This window comes from Ursus maritimus, unplaced genomic scaffold, assembly GCF_017311325.1.
Source record: "Ursus maritimus isolate PB19 unplaced genomic scaffold, ASM1731132v1 scaffold_8, whole genome shotgun sequence".
Lineage (NCBI taxonomy): Eukaryota > Metazoa > Chordata > Mammalia > Carnivora > Ursidae > Ursus > Ursus maritimus.
The window spans coordinates 28,583,688-28,598,250 of NW_024426996.1; the positions used below are offsets into that span (position 1 = coordinate 28,583,688).

A 14,563-nucleotide genomic window follows, 5' to 3' on the forward strand; every position below is an offset into this window, starting at 1 on the left:
CGAGATATCACCTCACATTTGTTAGAATGGCTTTTGTCAAAAAGACCAAGAAATAGCAAGTATTGGTGGAGGACGTGCAGTAAAGTGAACGCTTATACACTGTTGTGGGATGTAAACTGGTGCGGCCATTATGCAAAACAGTATGGAGTTTTTGAGGAAACTCAAAAACTGGAGTTTTTGATGCAGCAACTCTACTTTTGGGTATTTATTTAAAGAAAATAAAAACACTAACTCAAAAAGTATCTACACCCCCATGTTCACTGCAACATTATTTTTAATAACCAAGCTATGGAAACAACCTAAGTGCTCATGGATGGATGAATGGATAAAGAAAATGTGGCGATATTATATATATATTTTAAATTTTTAAAAAATTAATTAATTAAATTAGTATAATTTATCTAGAAATTATTACTCCTGTTGGGCAGGAAAGTATTCTCCTTCCATAAGCAAAGTAGAGGATAGTGAATATTTGCCCACATTAATATAGTCAACTCCCATGGGCTTCTCTCCCCTTTTTACAGACTTTTATTACCAAAACTGTTGACATTGATTTGATATCCTACAGGAAGAATTTCATAGTGAAGAGTTCAAGCATTTCCCAGTTTTGCTCTTAACCCCCTGCCACACTTAAAGCTCAGTCAGTTATTTATTTTCTTCTGGTGAAAATGCTGAATTCATCACATAACACTGACTTCATCACATAAAGGCCTGTGAAATTCCCAATACTATACTTGCCCATACCATACCTTAACCGTACCATACCTTACCGTACCTTATCATACCATAACTTATCATACATACCTTGCTCCATACCTTAAAGATCATCCAGAGTACATATTACATACATACTAACACAGGTATGAGAAACCAGAGATTTAAACTTTGAGATATCTTGTCTTAAGTTTCAGTCTTGTCCAAGAGGGTAGGGTAGGATGAAATCCACTGATGTGTTACCACCATCCCTCAAACACTTATAGTCTCATGCTTTGTATAATTCATCTTTAGACTAAAGCATGTCTTTACATTTATTTCATCATGATTTATGTCTGTATATGTTTTGTGCATAGTCACAGAGATGTTATATATAGTCATATGTATGTATATGTACACATTTATATGTGCATACATGCACAAAGTTCTGCAAATTTGTAAAATTTATTTCTAAACAATATTTATTTATGAAATGTATCCCTGCAGAAAAGAAAATTGAAAATATTGTTTCAGCAATCAAATTGACAATGCTTTTTAGACAAGTAATAATTAGAGTTTGGGAAAATAGACCCTCTGAAAAGTGGAGCAAGTTTACCACACTGGATATCTTTGGCTTATCCCTCCAGATTCCATCCTGTTTTCTGCCCTGGGAGGCTGATGTGTATGGATTACATCAACAAGATGCTGGGCTCTCTGGTTTGTATTTGGCAGGAGATCTGAGGGAGGAAGGAGAATGAAGTTAAGTTGATTATTTCCCTGGGTTTTTCCTATGACATCAAATTAAATGGGCTGCATACTTTTTATCAAACTAACTTGAAGGGTCTCATCACTTAATTCCCTTCTTTTCATTAATGACACATTTTCCTCAGCAATATCTAGTGACCCTAAATCCTGAATCCCTAAATTACACTTTTTCTAGAACATAAACCTCCAATCTCTTTCAAGGGACATAATTGGAGACATGATAAGAACCTGAGGATCATTTTCTAGCTGCAAAGCCTAGGGGAAGGCAAACTAGAAATATTTTTCCCTGTTTTTCAGACTAATCTATAAAAAGTATCTAATTGTCTCCAGTTGTTTTGCCTTCCTGTAATTCCATAGCAGTGTGACATTCAGGTTGTTTCTTAGTTTCTTCCCTGAAACCTACTACAAGATAAAATCTTAAGATTTAGAGTCAAAGATACTGTTTGGGATGTTCACAGAGGATGATAATTTATCTTTATACTTTGCATCTTTATACTTAATTACATCTTTATACTTCGTTGAATGAGAGGTTTCAACTTCAAATTCTGTTTTTGTACAGATTGATAAACTCACAGATTTAAAAAACTTTGCCTTTTGTCAGCAGCACAATATAAAGCAGCACAATATAAAGACCTAGAGACAAAAAGGAACCGTATTTTGATCATATGGAAAATGGCAAGAGTTTCAAACCAGTTTTTTTCTATTTTTGAAACAGAGTTTTTACACAGTCACCACTATTACCAGGCGGCTTAAAAGTGATCTACAGATCTGCCTCTGGATAGTGCAGGCATCATTTAAGGAACAGAATATACTACAAATTTTCTTGGCTCCACCTGCCTTTTCCTTTGCTCCTACACAGGGACCATGTTCTTGCTGGTCTAACTTGTCCATGCAGTTCTAGAGGCACAGATAAATCACCTTTAAGTGAGGGTTTCTAATAAGAGCACTGGAGCCATGAAACAGCACGTGTCTGTTTTGTGTGGCTTTTACAGTTGAAATCAGAAGCAAAAGTAAAATAAAGGGCCTCCATTTACTACATGTAATTATTGGATAGCAGTTAATTCCGGATGCCAGGCTTAGGAGATTTCCATGGGCTCTTTGTTTCTATCTACCACCACAAGTAACAACGAAAAGCCGTCCTTAAGCATTTAATATTTAAGCCAATAATAGATTTTCTACAGTTAATCATTAACCTCATACAGCTCTATGGACTTCATTGTTTGCCTTCCTAATGCTTAGATGGATTGTCTTGGTTGACTGAACAACATACAGAGGGACATTTTCAGTAATCAATTCCTGTAGAAACAAAATCTGGACCTCCAGTTCCTCAAGACAGGCATCTGGTAAGTGATTTATCAACTCTGTCTTTAAAGTGCCCATATTTTGTATAAAACTGGATTTCACAAGTGAAAAATTAGAAAATGTGAAATGGAAAATTCTAGTGTGGATGTTTTGGTATACAAAGAGAAATATTTGGGGATTCTTAGGTCCAGATTTTCTAGCAGAAATTCACAGGATTATTTTTCATATTTAAAATTGCATTGAGGTAGTCTACTAACTTCAGCTTCATAAAGCTAAAAACTAGTTTTAAAGGTTATTAGTCTTCCACCTTCTGAGCCTGATGTGGGACTCGATCCCGGATCACCAGGATCACGCCCTGAGCCGAAGGCAGACGCTTTTAACGACTGCGCCACCCAGGCGCCCCTCTTAGGTCCAGATTTTCTAGCAGAAATTCACAGGATTATTTTTCATATTTAAAATTGCATTGAGGTAGTCTACTAACTTCAGCTTCATAAAGCTAAAAACTAGTTTTAAATGTTATTAGTCTTCCACCTTCTAGTATTTCTGTTTAGTTGAAAGGAATATTCTTGTATGGTCCACTGCTAGGCAGAGATACAAGTCAGGTTTTGTGTACTTCTTGAGATTCCCAAAGAATTGTATTGTATAGATAGTAGATAAATGCATTTTCCATTGATGACTGCTTTATTTCCTTTTTTCAAAAATAATTTGACTACATAGCATGTTTTTCACTGCAATACATGTATGATCTTTCTTTATCTTTAAATTAGAGAACCACTACTGTGATGTGTTCTTCAATTTCTAGAAATTTATTACTTCCTAAAAGGTTTTGAAACAAAATTTGAGCTATGTTTTTTTTCACATGCACCCTTCTATTGTCACTTTAATGAATAATCACTTGAGAATGGTCTCTTCTATATCTCTTTGACTTTTACCTTGGATTTATTATCAAAGGGATATTCTAGGAACACCACATCAGTAGAGAAAGTCCTAATGAATGAAGAGCTGCTTGATACCATTAAATTCTTACTGTAGTAATGAGAATATTTAGCATTATATTTTAACAACAGACAAAAAAGCTTAATACATTTTAAATCCAAATATTTTAAATTAAAGTAATTCTAGTAGGTTAGACTAACCTAAATTATTAACCTAACCTAAATTAACATTAACCTAAATAATGCAAGTTTTTCAATGGATAAATGTTTAGTCACTTTTTTTTCTAAAAAGATACAAATATTTTCCTCAGATACATGAAAATTCATAAGCCATTGTTCTGAAAATGTTCCAAGTTATATTTTTACTTTAATGTTATGTAGATTTGTTAGCTATCAACATGTATAAGTCTATACTGAACTTTAAAATCACTACATCCCCCACCGAAATTGGGGATAATGTAGTTGAAGCCTTAGTATCATATGATACCTACATTTCCAGATGTACTAAAAGAGGTATTTTATGTGGTTTAAAAAAAAAAAAAGTTCATTTGCGGTCACATGACTCATTTAGTATCTCCCGATGGTTCAGAGTCTGCAGAGGGTATTTTGCAACAACAATTAGACTCTCTGTTTTCTCTGGAATGTGGACAAATTTATATCTTTCTTCACTGCATCTAAGAGCAACTTCCTCTTGTGTTCTGAAACTATAGAAATAAACTTAAAAGAGTTTGAAACTGATTTCAAAAGTCATTTGGAACTAGCTTTCCAAAGCTTTTGTGAATTTGCAGAATACTTTCAAGGATCTGTGTCCAGGCAGAACCTAACATGTTCCTGTCTATGCACAAGTGAGGCAAAACCATCTGCTCTTGTGAAGAACTGAAGCTTTACTAAGCTTCACAATGTACATGTCACATCACATCTCATAGCACCACATCCTGAGAATAGATTTTAGAGAAGAGGAGGAGTGGCGAGAACACTAATCTTTTCTAGTGAAAAGAAATTCGTTGTTTTGGAGAAGGTTTGGTGACATTCCTCAGATACATTTCTTTAGGTCTGATCCAGCCCACTATGGACCACTGTGCCCTTGGCAATGTGGATTTAAGGTTTGATCTAACTCCAGTCTTCTCAGGTTAGCAGAAATCAATGTTTTCAGCCTATATAAATGTTATTTCTCAAAGACACTGAATTTTGTATCCCAGCCTCCAAAAAAAGTTGTGCTATAAAAATTACAGTACTTATAGAAGTTGAAGACAGGCAAGAAGGAAACACTTTATTTTTTATTTTGTTTATTTGTTTATTTATTTATTCATTTGAGAGAGAGAGAGAGCAAGCACAAGCAGGGGGAGCTACAGGCAGAGGGAGAAGCAGACTTCCTGCTGAGCAGAGAGTCCAATGGGAGACTCAATCCCAGGACCCTGGGATCATGACCTGAGCTGAAGGTAGACATTTAACTGACTGAACCACGCAGAAGAGGAAGGAAACATTTCAAAGGAGAATGATGAAATACTTCTGTTAACACAAGTGCTCAAATTATTTTAAACATTAAAACAGAAAAAACGTGTGTGTGTGTATACATATACACATATATCAGTATACACACACACACATATATATACCAATATTTCAATTCTCACACATATATATCAATTTTTTAAATGATGAGTTAAGAAACAGATAACAGATATAGGCCAAACCCCCCCCCAAAATACCAATACTATTGTCTCATAAGATAGGAATCAAAACAAAATGATCAAGTGTTAAGTCAATCTATGATAATAAATATCATATTCCATAATAAACGCAATCATAATTTTATCTTTTAGAGAGCATATTTTCAAAATAAAAAGAAAAACTCATATACAGCGTATGTTAAAAGTTTTGATAGAAATTGATAGAAACATGTACAGAGGGGGGCGCCTTGGTGGCTCAGTCCTTAAGTATCTGCCTTCTGCTCAGGACGTGATCCAGGCATTCTGGGATTGAGCCCCACACCAGGCTCCTCCGCTGGGAGCCTGCTTCTTCCTCTCCCACTCCCCCTGCTTGCGTTCCCTCTCTTGCTGGCTGTCTCTCTGTCAAATAAATAAATAAAATCTTTAAAAAAAAAAAACCATGTACAGAGGGAAATCTTACATAATATGAATCTATCTGATAGATTGTTTAAAAAAGATATTTAAAGATTTAAAAATATATTGATATTGAATTAATTTGTACATATGCATATATAAATACACACATTTTTGCTTATACTACCAATAGGTAACAAAATGATCATTTTGCAACAAACATTTGCAACAAAATGATCATTTATTGACACAAAATCACAATCAGATATAAAATACAAAATTTATGATGTTTACATTCTCTAGACCAGCAAATTAACATAGACTATGTAATTAAAAAGTGTTGTAAAATGCAACAAATTAAATTAGCAAATCAAATACATTTTCTTTAAAATAATCTGTTGGGTTAGCAGTTATCATTTAATTAAATACAAATTATATAGTAAACAATAAAAACTGAAAATTATTAAAGTCTCTGGGCTTTGGCCAAAACTGACTGTGGACAAATACAAAACTTTAAATGCTTTCATATTAAATCAAAGGAAAAAAAAAACCCTAATTATTCAACTGAAAAACAAAAAACAAAAAAAAGGAACAGGATGTTCTTCAGAATCCTTAAAATTGGTTATGATTTTTTCTGAGTACAGATGATACATAGTGTTGCATTAATTTCAGGCGTACAACTCAGTGATTTGACAAGTTTATACATTATGTTATGTTCACCACAAGTGTAGCTACAAGCTGTCCTGTTACATCACTATCAAAATATCATTGCCTGTTCCTTATGCCTTTAGCTCCCATGATACACTCATTCCATATCTAGAAGCCTGTTTTTCCCTTGCCTTTTCACCATTTTGCCCAACCCCACACCCCTCCCTCTGGCAACCATCAGTTTGTTCTCTGTATTTATAGTTCTGATTCTGCCTTTTGTTTTTTTACTCTACTCCTTTTCTTTTTTTTTAGTTTCCACTTATGAGTGGAATCATATGGTATTCTTTGACTTATCTCACTTAGCATAATGCACTCTAGGTCCACCCATGTTGTCTAAAATGGCATAATCTCATCCTTTTTTATGGCTGAGAAATATCCCACATCTTCTTTATCCATTTGTCTATTGATGGACACTTAGGTTGCTTCCATATCTTGACTATTGTAAATAATGTTGCACTAAACATAGGATAAACATATATATTTTCAAACTGATGTTTTCATTTTCTTTGGGAAAATACCCAGTATCAGAATTATTGGATCATATGGTATGCCTATTTTTAATTTTTTGAGGAAACTCCGTACGGTTTTCCACACTGGTTGTACCAATATACATTCCCACCAACAATGCACAAAGGTTCCTTTTCTCCACATCCTCACCAACACTTGTTGTTTCTTGTCATTTTGATTTTAGCCATTCTAACTAGTGGAAAGTGATAGCTCATTGTGGTTTTGATTTGAATTTGTCTGATGATTAGTGAGGTTGAGCATCTTTTCATGTGTCTGTTAGGGATCTGTATGTCCTCTTTGGAAAAATGTTTACTCAGGTCTTCTGCCCATCTTTTAACCAGTTGGTTTATGTTTTTGGTATTGAGTTGTATAAATTAGTTATATATTTTGGATATTAACCCCTTATTGGATATATCATTTGCAAATATCCTCTCTCATTCGGTAGGTTGACTTTCTGTTTTAGTTGATGGTTTTCTTTGCTGTGCAACAGCTTTTTAGTTTGATGTAGTCCCAATAGTTTGTTTTTGGATTTATTTCCTTTGCCTTAAGAGACATATCTAGAAAAATGTTGTTATGGCTGATGTCAGAGAAATTACTGCCCATGGTTATGATTCTCTATTTCACTACGTACATGTTGTTTGACTTTGGGAATTGCTTAGAATACCTTCAAGTTTCAGTTTCCTTTACTGAAAGACAGGATGAAATAATATCTATCTCAAATACTGCTATAGAGGTAAATTATTATTAAAGTTATTTTTAATGTTAATATTTATTGATTTTTACTCTGTGTCAAGCATTGTTTCAAGTACTTTACTTATTTAATTCTCTCTCTTTTTTTAAATTTCATTTATTTATTTAAGAAACAGAGAGAGAGAGAACAGGAGCAGGGGAGGGCTTGGGGGGCAGGCAGAGGGAGAAGCAGACTCCCGGAAGTCTGACGACAAGGGACTTGATCCCAGGACCCTAGGATCATGACCTGAGATGAAGGCAGATAGTCAACCGACTGAGCCACCCAGGCACCCTACTTATTTAATTCTTATGACTATTCAACATGGTGGGATGTAAAATGATTCATATTTTACAGAGGAGGGTAATCTGGCAAAGAAAATTTACAAAAATTATTCAAAATCACACTTGAAAGGTCCTTTTGAAAACTGGCTCCAATCCATTGTAGGTGCTCCTTAAATGTTTCTTTCTTTGCCTTCTCCCATCTGCCCTTGCCTACTTTTGATCTTCCAAAATAGGAAACTTGTTCAACTCTCTAACCAACTCTGCAGATACTGACTTTCTCTGCAGGAGAAATCCAAATCTTCTACTTTTCAGGTGAAATCCTACAGCACCATGGTGACAGAAAAACCAAATTTTAAAGAAAGGAACAAAGACAAAATAGAGGTAAAGAAAAAAACAACCCATATACAAACACACACAACACAATTACATTTTTAAGGAAGATACATGTTTGTTATCCTATTCCTCACATTTCATTTAGGCTTTCAAACAAGCCGGCCTCATTATAAAGCAGAGTTGTTTATGCTTTCAGGAACTGAGACAATGACTTCACCAATCTCTTCCATTGCTATGGTACTGGAGAGCTGTTTTCTGGATTTTATTAGGCCCTGGGGATCCCAAATGGAGAAGAGTATAATTAACTCTTCACCATCAAATACTCACTAATATAAAAGATCCTGGCAATAAGAGAGTGCCTGGTACTTCCTGCCTATGTACAAAGAATTGCCTGAGGATATCAAGTAATAGGGTACATCTAACTTGGGAATATCTGTATGAGGTGGAGGAGACAGGCAGGTGCAATTATCTCTACTTAAAGGCTAAAGTTGCCAAGCACTTTTAGGGTTGATGACTTGTTCAAGACTGATTATAAAGCATAGATTAAATGTAAAAACTTCAGCCCATAATCTTTTTTTGTGGGACTGAATCAAGGATAGAAAAGTTTTCCAGGTGAAAGAGAATGTATTTTTTTCTTTTCTGATTTGAGTCAGGGTTGAAATTTTTCAAAAAGGATGAATTTTGAGATTATGCTGATATAAATGGTGCTAATATGATAACACGTTTAGAAATACATGCCAGACAACATACGGCATTTTCATACACTTTAAATTGTTTCATTTGTGAGATTTTTTCAAGTTTTATTTAAACTTCAGTTAGTTTCATTTTTGAGATTATAACACTGACAAAGACACAATGACAATGATTCTATGAAATGGATGCTATCTGGTCATATGAAATATTCTATGCTCACAAAATGTTCACTTGCCCAAAGCTACGTAGTTGGTAAGTTCGAGATTTTTCGAACAGTGGCTTTTCCAGCAACAAAGCTGAGTGCTTTTACCATTAGATGTGTATTCCCAGGATTTGAAATCTGATTTTACCATATACATTTTGTATCATAGGGCAAGTTGCTTAAACTCTGAAAATTTCCAATGATAATATGAATGTCAAAGCTATTATTAAGTTGAAATGGAAATATACAATGTGGAAATTAGAATGACTGTAAGTGCTCATAAATCTCAATATTCTTCATATATTACGCCTTAATGTTAATCCATGTTATTTTAGCCATTTAATTTGATAATATAAACTAAGATCATTTATAAGATACAACGTGTGGGAAAAGAACATGGCCTCATTTGTACGTACACAGCAAGCAAACAAAAAACAACAGTCAAAAGACACATAAGTAGATAATTTCTTACAGAGATAAATTGCCAAGATCATGGGAGAAATACAGGACACTCTGTATTATTTTTGAGATTTCATAAATGAGAAGTTTTTAGAAATGTGCGCTTTGAATTGTGATAGAAGTGAAGCAGCATTTTAATTAGTAGTACCCTAACGGAATTCTTTCTAGCAATAAGGAGGGTTGTGTTACACATCTCCCTTCTTTCTTGTTTCTACTGTGGTGACATAAAGCATACATATTGGTAAGAATATTCATTTTACTTAGAATTGTGTAACGTTAGAGGTGAAACCACCTGGAGTGACCATTTTGTGCATTTCCCACGTTGTTTAGACAGGTAAAACATGGCTCAGAAATATGAGGTGAGTAGCTCAGGGCTCTACTGCTGGTGTAGAGAGAGCTGTGAGTGAGCTGTGCCCAAATGTCACTCTTCAGGTTCTCAATGCTGCACTGCAAAGAGCCCCACAAATACAGCATTTGTATTGTCAAAACAGTTGAGTTTTTACACATTTAAAAAGGAGTTAATAAAATCTGTCCCAAAAGGTCAGAATCTGTTGAATATTAAAATACTATCACTTTCAAGGAGAATAATGTATTGATTATTGTGAGTTTAATATTAATTTTTATGATTAAGACACAACATATGCTCAGGTACGATATTTCATTATTTTAACTCATGAATGGGCATGAAAGTCAATTGTTTTGTTCAAGTTAACATGGACTAACATTGGCTTCTATCAGTGAGAAGAGTATTAAATAGTTCCAAGGGGTTATAATGATCTTCCAGAGGAAGTTATGTTTCAAGGGACATTTTCAGAGAAGCAAACAAAGAGACCTAAGGGAAACAATCACCTTCCCATATGTCCTGAGCTCTCATCAACTCAAGTTCTCTCACACAGTAACTTATATGCAACTCAAAGGGGTCATTCTTTTAATGATTTTTTGGCTCTGATTCGTAACTTGAGGATATTCATTGAAAGCTCTCAGGAGTTTAAAGGTAAGTTAAATTTGACTGCATGTTTTACAACAAATACTTTTTGCTTGGGGCTTTTTAGGAGTCACGATGCCAACTTAGAATATTAAACTCATGCAAAATCTGAATCAGATTTAGGAAATATTAAAATACACCCATTGATTACATCACCTTTAATGTACAATCTATAACAGCCAAATATTGTTACAAACACAAATATTCCAAAAGTAACAAAAAATTGTATATAAATTAAAACATTTCATTATACAGTTTTCATAGATGAAACAAAGCTAAAAATGTACAATTTTTCCCTTTAGAAATGGTTCCAAATAAAATTTTATGCAATCGGATAAAATATATGAATAAATGAGAATAAACATTATTAAAAGAAATCATTAGCAAGATTCAGTTTTTCTAAAAATCATTTTATATGCATTTTAGTAGATGACATCTCTATGTATTTATAAAGTACTTTTAGTGTGTGTGAGATGTTGAGCAAAAAGGAATACTGTTTTTTCTCTTTTCTACCTAGAATATTCTTCTGTATCTTTAATTACCCAAACCTCATGGTCAAAATCAAATCACACCACTTGTACTATAGATTAGGTGACCACCTCCACATTATTTGGCACTTTTAAATGTCATCTTGTATTAGGAGTTAAGTCTTCAGTGTTTGTACTTAGAAGGTAGTGATAGAATAGCAATTAAGATCGCTGGCCTTGCAGTCAAGACTATCTGGGTTCAAACCCAGTCCTGCCACTTACTGACAGTGTGATCTCTGCAAGTTACTAAAGTTTCTCTATGTTAATTTTGCCCTTGAGAAATGGGTATAATAGGACTTAACTTAGAAGATTTTTATGAGGATTAAATAACAAAATACATGCACTAAAAGCAGGGTTGTGTGTGTTTGTGTGTGTGTCCATGTGTGTGTCTGTGCACATGTGTATAAATGTGTGTGCATTTTGAATAATGATTTAGAATGTAAGCTCCTTGTTGATTGGGTGTGACCTACTGATACTTCTCAGCACATCCTAAAGTGCTGGCTTCATAACTATAATTACAGTGGCAAGATAAAATAATTTAATCCCTGATTATTCCACCTAGAATATTGCAGAGGTTTTATTTCATTTCAATATACATTTATTAACATCCATAAAGTAAAGGCTTTGGGATTACAGCATCAAATATATGTTCCAATATTGGGACAATGAATCTAAATTCTAATCATGGAAACAGATATTGTAAACAGATAATAGCAACACACTGAAATATAGAAGAGAGTATCAGTCTATTCAGGATTTAGAAATGGAGAAAAGACGGTAATTGATTTTGTCCTTAGGTCACTAGGAAGGCTTCTCAGAGAATGTGAAATTTGTGCAAGGTTTTGAGGAATGAATAGGAGTTTTCCAGATGCACAAGAGAGGAGTATCAGCTCGAAGACAGAAAATGCAGGTGCAATAGCTAGATGTGAGGGGGTGGAGCCATCTATATAGTTGTAGATATAGATATAGAGGTAGAGATACTTTTTTCATTGTCTTGTTGTTGGAGGTTAATGTCCAAGTGAGGAAGAGATAAGCAGAGTCATAGAGATTAAATGTGAAAATCAGGGAAAAGCTCTTTAAACTTTATCCTTTCGACTTTGGGGTTGTGATTAGGTTATAGAGATCATACTGGTAGTTGGCAGGTGGAAGGGGAGGAACTGAGCTTGGAGATAAGAAATTAAAACTAATTTTAAGATCATTGCCACACTACAGGGTGGATGATGAAAAAGATATAAATAAAGGCAAATTTGGGGGCAATCATAATAATGATAATATTAATAATGGCTGCCTTTTACCAAATATACCCCATGTTTTATCAATATACACATTATATCCATCATCTTATTTACCATCAAGTTAGCTCTATAAATTAAATAAATCATTACCTCTGTTTTAAGATTAGGAAATTGAAACTTGGGTTTATGATATATGCAGAGTCCAATTGGTAGTACATGACAGATTTGGCCTATGACCTCCGAATCTAGAGACCTTACAGTCTAAACCACTAAGCTAGTTCATAAAGAGAAGCTGCTTTTCGCAAGAATACTTGAAAGATAAAAATAATCAGATTTGTGAGCCATCTGGATTTGGGAGCTTCAAGAAGAAAGCAGAATCTGGATGACTTACAGACTTCTGACTTGAGTGTGGGATGAATGCGGTATCACTACAATATGAGATACACAAAAAATCCAGGACAAGAACTGGTTCAGTGGAGAGCAGGGCTAATGAGTTCAACTATGATTACTGAATTTGAAAAAGTTGAAAAACATCTGGGAAACTGAAGAGAACCAACTACAGGAATCCAAAGAAAAACAACACTTCTGGCTTCAATCCATAGAAATATTCCTTTGGAAAATTGAGAATTAACAAAGAAATAGAATATCAGTCAGAATGTGATAACATGGAAATCAAGAGAGGAGAACTTCAGAAGAACATACGGATTTAATCATTTATATTGTGTTTGATCATTGCAAGGGCATTGGCAAGTTATAAGGAGAATTATATAAATTTCTTTATTTACATTTGTCACATCTTTTCCTCACATTTCCATATTAGTTCATTTACATGATTCCTCTGTTCAAAATCTGAAGTGGCCTTCTGTTTCTTTATTAATTGAATACACACTTGGCATTCCAATATTCACGGCTGTTCACAATAGGGACAATTTTTCAGCCATGTCTTTCATTATCCACTAGATAGCACATTTTATGGAGTGAAAAAGCTTTACAGTCTTTTGCCTGGTCAATTTTTGGCACATGGTTGGCACTTACTAGGTATCATTAAAGAAGTCAATGAATGGATGAGGCAACTTCCTAAACATGTATAACTTTCAGTCAATGTGACCTGCTCATCCTCTCCTGAACATATCTCATACTTTTCTTCTCCTTTACTGTTGTTCATGCTTGCACACTGTCATGAATAATCCTAATGTCTATGTTCATTAAAACACTACTAACCCCTCACATATTACCTCAATGTAATTATACCATTCCAGGTCTTTCCTAATGTCCCACATTTGCTGTCTTTCTTTTTTGAATCTTTGTAAAAACATTATTTTATGCTACTATATTCAATCAGGTTTGAAATATAAACTTCTTTTTTTCTTTTTTTAAATGTTTACCTATATCCATCCTTCCTCGCCTTAGCAATGACCTGGGAGATACAGATAAGGGCATTATCTTTCCAGGGTCAGAGTAAAGGAAAGGAAAAGGAGAAAAGGTTTCATTTTAAAAGTATGAGGTCTTGATTTGTTGTCTTGGGTGGAAGCAGTCTACCTCAATGTCAGCTACTTCTCTTCTTCATCCATTTGATTTAGAGGTCTTCGGTGTCTCTACGGGACCAGGTGACACATGCAACCTTCTTTAGCTGTGTGATGTGTACCCAAGGCTTAATACTTTTTAGTTTTGTAGCAGTGTCAGTGTCAGGATCACTCAGTAAGGTCCTTTCTGATGGGTCTTCCTCTGATGATGTTTCTACAATACCCAGCCATTAGGAGCCAGACTATGACCAGTAGGACCCTATGCATTTAGATCCAAAAGCCTTCTTCAACATGCTGATGATAGGCTTGAGCATAAGACATTAGAGACTTATAGTACTTGGTCATGCTAGTATAAGATGGTGAGGGACCAGCAGGAAGTTGTACACTGAAAGAATTTTAAGACGTTTGTAAGGTTTTTGTTAAGGCTCATATGATTTGTCTGGTGAAGTGGGTTCCTCCATCACTGGAGATCATGCACAGTATACCCCGAGTGGGGAATACACGTTCTAACAGTTTCTTGTGTACAGTGGGGCCATTAGCCTTGCAGCAGGGGAAAGCTTCAGCCCATCTGGGAAACACTCATCCAGTAACTAGAGCATGTTGATAACCCACACTAAGTGGC

At 34.7% G+C, this 14,563-nt stretch overlaps 1 long non-coding RNA gene across 1 annotated transcript in view; it reads right to left on the reverse strand.

The window, feature by feature from the left end:
- Positions 1-1,295: 1,295 nt before the first annotated feature.
- LOC103656320 overlaps positions 1,296-14,563 on the reverse strand; it is a 58,867-nt gene continuing 45,599 nt past the window's right edge. Inside the window, exon 4 of the long non-coding RNA XR_566595.2 lies at positions 1,296-1,430. This is a non-coding gene — a long non-coding RNA (uncharacterized LOC103656320). The remainder of the gene's footprint in view (positions 1,431-14,563) is intronic.